Here is a 4838-nt window from a genome sequence, read left to right on the forward strand (position 1 = left end):
TAAGCTGAGGTGTACCAGGAGGGATCCATTATGAAACTATACCATTCTCCTTGAGATAATCACGAAACTCTCCACTAAGGTATTCACCTCCTCGATCTGATCGAAGAACCTTAATGAGTTTTTCTGTTTGTTTTTCTACTTCATATCTGAACTCTTTGAACCTTTCAAAAATTTCAGATTTGTGTCTCATACACATATCCATACCGTGAGTAATCATCGGTAAATGAAGTAAAAATTACAACCCCTAGCCTGCACATCGAATGGGCCACACAGATAAGTGTGTACTAGGGTAAGTATCGCAGTGGACCTCTCCCATGTACTAAAAGGGATAATTTGGTCATCTTTCCTTGAAGGCAGAATTCACAAATCGGATATGACTCGAAAGTCAATGAGCTCAGAAGCCCATATTTCTTCAATTTGTTTATTCTGTCTTCTCCTATATGACCAAGCCTGAGGTGCCACAAATACTTTAGATTTATCTCATCTCTAGATCCTTTTGGATCCTATGGTACTCACTGTTTGCTTAGATACATTCACAGGTACATCCAAATGTAAGTGATAGAGACGGTCAATCATAAAACCATATGCATCCAATTTATTTCTCAAACAAATTGAACAATAGTCTTATAAAAATCTTTCTGTGCTAAACAAGATACAGAAATCAAATTTCTGTTTGCAACAGGTAACAGTCCCTAAGTATCCTTTTAATAATGAGCATATCTGGCATACCTTCTGAAGGTCTGTCACCCTTCTTACTCTTTATGCTTTCCATGTATGTAGGACAGTTCCTCTTCCAATGTCCGTCTTATGATGCAATGGAAACACTTTTCCTTGCAATCGGCCTTTTTTTTTCTTGGAACTTCCTTACTTGGCCTTTTCTCGGTCTTCTGCCTTTTCACAGGTTTCTTCTTCTTCCAAGTAGACTCTCTCTTGGAAGTAGAAACTAACTCGACAGCGAGAACGATGCCCCTTGAACTCTTCAAGGTCCCTAAGGTAGTTACCAATTTTATTTAACAATTCTATTTTGGTGCATACAATCTTGTTCATATGGTAATTTACTATAAACTGTTCATATGAAGCTAGAAGGGATTGCGGGATCAAATCCATTTGCAATTCCTTGTGCATGGTCATGCCGAGCTTCTCAAGCTCCTCTAAGTCCTTTATCATGGTCAAACCATGATCATGGACAGACTGCCCATCACGCATCTTAGCCTTGAAGAGCCTCTTGGACACTTCAAAACATGCTGCGTGACTCTGTTCACCATACAACTCTTGTAAGTGATATAATATGTCCCTGGCAATCTTCATGTTCTCATGCTGGCATTAAAATTAATTGGACATGGATGCCTTTGTGCAGCACCTAACTTTATTATCATTGTTCGTCCACTTAGCATGCGTCTTATGCTGACCAGTAATCGGACGGATTGGTAACACAGGGATTCCATGGTCTAGCATATACCCTAATTTCTCACAATTCAAAACTATTTTGAAATTTGCTGAGCTAGTTTTTATAATTGGGTTTGGTCAAACAGTTGTTCTATAGGATATGAGTTAAGAGTCTAGAAGCTGACTTTATAATCCTCAGAGAGTAAAGATTCTAGTTAGAATTTTGTACTTGAACTTTATTTGTTTTAGGGCCTTTTAAAACAAATATACCTCCCACTATTTTCTCGAATCTCTCACACTCCTCTAGTAGAAAAACGGAAACCTTGCGACTCTAGGTTTCAAGTGGGGTGCTACGGTCCCACCAATTTACATACCACCTCACCTAACAGTTATTGGTGACAAATAAATGATGAGTGTACAACTCTTGTACAATGCTTCTCAAGCAAGTTGTAGCGCTATCCGGTCTCTAAGTAATGAAGACCTCACCTAACAGTTATTGGCCCCATTCCTTAGTTAAGTCGGACCCACCGTATAACCGCAGAAGCAAAGCCGTCATTGGGTCCCTCACCTAACAGTTATTGGGCCCAACCCCATCTTTACCCCTTCAACATCTCATGCCTAATAGAGAGGTCCAGTCCCCCGATGCAACTTGCCCACTGTATCCAGCCGAGACAAATCAACGCCGGAAAGACCTTAGCAGCTCTACTACGGTGGAAGACCTATGGACTTAATATTTTTCGAGGAGATTTAATTTAGGTCTCTTTTATTTAATTATCTACATCTCATGCAAATAATTATCTAACCGCTATGCATAAACATAAACATAAACATCCAGGCATAATAACAAAAATTAAACTGGTGATGATCATGGATCCAGGATGGGGTCATAGTACAAGCACATGCACGTCAATTGGTTAGATCGTCTTCAACTCTTGACTCGATCTTAAGCACCCTTGGTCCAATTGCGATCAACTCCTTGATCCATCTCCAATCAACCCTTGATCTCGATCCGCGCAAATCGTGCTTGTAGAGGCATGTACCGATCAACCATTGACATGCAAACACATCACAGATTACATCCCAGATAACTTTAAAAATAAATAAAATTAAATAATAGTTACAACCCTTTTTCATGAGACACGCAGGTCTCTAATACATCAATATAAGATGCACGCAGGCATCTGAAAATCTGATTTACATGCATCACATAACATCACAGAACATCTCAGACATTGCAGAACATTTCAGCACAATTAAAGGGTCCATCCATGATCATCACCATACGCATCTCATGCATTAAATAAAATTTACAGATCTGAAAATTTAACAGATTATGTCATCTTATGAGTTGCTGATCATGCAAGATATGATTCTAAATATTTTTAATCTCATTAACAAATCAATAGAATCATTAATCTAATCGCATAGAAAATCAGCATGCAGAAAAATCAGCAAGCTGAAAATTCTGCATGCAGAAAAATTCAGCAAGCATAATCTTTAAATTTTCAGATCTATTATGCCTTAATCATTTAATCCTAATCTTAATCTACGCAACCATGGCTCTGATACCACTGTTGAAATCCCTCGCACGCCGCAGAAAATTTCAGAAAAATTCTGCGCGTAGCGGAAGACATGCGCGAGATCCCGTTCATCTCATGAACTTATTTTAAAACCGATGTTCGTAGATAGATTAGGATTAAATACTTTTACATAATATTAGGAAGATCAGATCTTCACCTTGTGCGGGTAGATGATCACCGCAAATCTGATGATCGTGGACTTGTTGAAGGTTCGCTTGAAGCCGCACACGCGTCCGGCCTCTACGGGTATCCACACGAGGCAGAGGACCAATCCAAACTCTCTAATCTCCCCGGGGTGCTAGCTCCCTTGCAGAGATATGTTTTGATGGTTGAAATCCTCTCTTTTGAATCAACTCTTGATTGCCTTAGAGAGGAGGAAGAAGGATAGATCAAAAGGAAGAAGGCAAAACCCCTTTGCAGCCTTTTCCTTTTCCTTTTCTTTTGGAACCAAAAGAAGAGAGGGAGGAAGGGCTGCATGCCTCCTTCCTTTTCTTTGCTTGCTGGTGGCTGAAACCATCATGGGAGAGATGGGTTCACGGCACAAAAGGGAGGAGAAAAATCCCACGTCCTTCCAAAGGAGGGGATTGTCAAGCGGGCCCATGAGAGAAAAGATGGGTCACCTGCCACCTATCTTTCTTCTCCTCCTTTTTTTTTTTCTTGCAGCTCCAAGGAGGCTGAAGGGAGGGGGTTCACGGCTGGATCACCAAGATGGGAAGATGGTCCTTTACGGCTGAAAAGAGAGGGGGAGGAAAAATTAGGGTGCTGCCCCCTTTCTCTCTCTTATATATGGCATGTGGAGCTCCTAAAATTTAGGAGCTCCCATCCTTATCTCTAAGAAAAGAGGAGGGGCGTACGCCCCTCTTCTTTTCTTCACGTATTCAGCCAAGAGGGGCGTAGCCCCTCCCTCTTCTCCCTATTTCACGCACGCCCACTTAATCCAATTAAGTGGGGTGTGGGGCCATGTACAAGGTGGGTCTAATCCTCTTCCAAAGAGGATTGAGTGCGCCCATTTTATTTTTCCTTCAAATCCTAATCTAATTAGGATTCAATTGAACCATGACTCAATTGAACTCTTCAATCCTAATCCAATTAGGAGTCTTTTAATTAATTAGATTAAAATTAATTAGGACTTAAGAAATCCTAATCTAATTAGGACTTATTAAATTTCAGTCCTAATTCAATTAGGACTTTAGAAATCCTACTTCAAGTAGGACTTTAATTTAATTTGAAATCCTAATCCAATTAGGACTTTAAGAATCCTAATCCAAGTAGAACTCCTAATTAAGTCCAATTAATTAAATTCAATTAATTAAATTAAATTGGAATCCAATTGCAATTATTCCTTCTTCAACTCACTAACTCTTAGCGGGTTAACCAATTATCAATCAAATTGATTATTTGTGATTCCTAATCACAATTCAACCATCGGATCGGTCAATACCTCTAATGTGTGTGACCCCATAGGTTCTATTCTGTCTGGTAGTGAGATATATTGCGATCTCTATCACAATATCATTGAAAACTCCTTTCAATGGGTTGGAACAATTCCAACTCAACTCACCAGGGACCATCGATCATCAAGATAGTCCCTGTGAGTCTCACCATCCACCAGTGACACCTAGCAGCATGTAGTGGCAACCCAGCAGAATGGAATGATGAACCTCTAGGTGCAGTTATCATATGATACGGTCCTTCTATCGTGGATCCCTACAGGACGGAGGTCATGGATAACTCGTCAAACCCCATCGTCTGTCATATGTCAAGATTTATTCGACTTAAGTTCGAGAATGGAAAACTCCTTTTCCACTGTACATACTACCCCGGCCGAGGATTTACGAACTCAGTCTCATAAATCACATAGGATCTCTCTTA

General features: G+C 40.1%; 1 long non-coding RNA gene across 1 annotated transcript; it reads right to left on the reverse strand.

Moving 5' to 3' along the window:
- Window positions 1-2132: 2132 nt before the first annotated feature.
- Window positions 2133-3681, reverse strand: LOC148714568 (uncharacterized). The gene is made up of 2 exons (XR_015975146.2): window positions 3124-3681; window positions 2133-2701 (listed from the first exon to the last, which is right to left on the reverse strand). It is a non-coding gene; the product is annotated as an uncharacterized LOC148714568 (long non-coding RNA).
- Between the last annotated feature and the right edge of the window lie 1157 nt (window positions 3682-4838).

This window comes from Phoenix dactylifera, chromosome 1 (assembly GCF_051530095.1).
Source record: "Phoenix dactylifera cultivar Ajwa chromosome 1, Ajwa_hap1_PhDact_Kaust_v1.1, whole genome shotgun sequence".
NCBI lineage: Eukaryota > Viridiplantae > Streptophyta > Magnoliopsida > Arecales > Arecaceae > Phoenix > Phoenix dactylifera.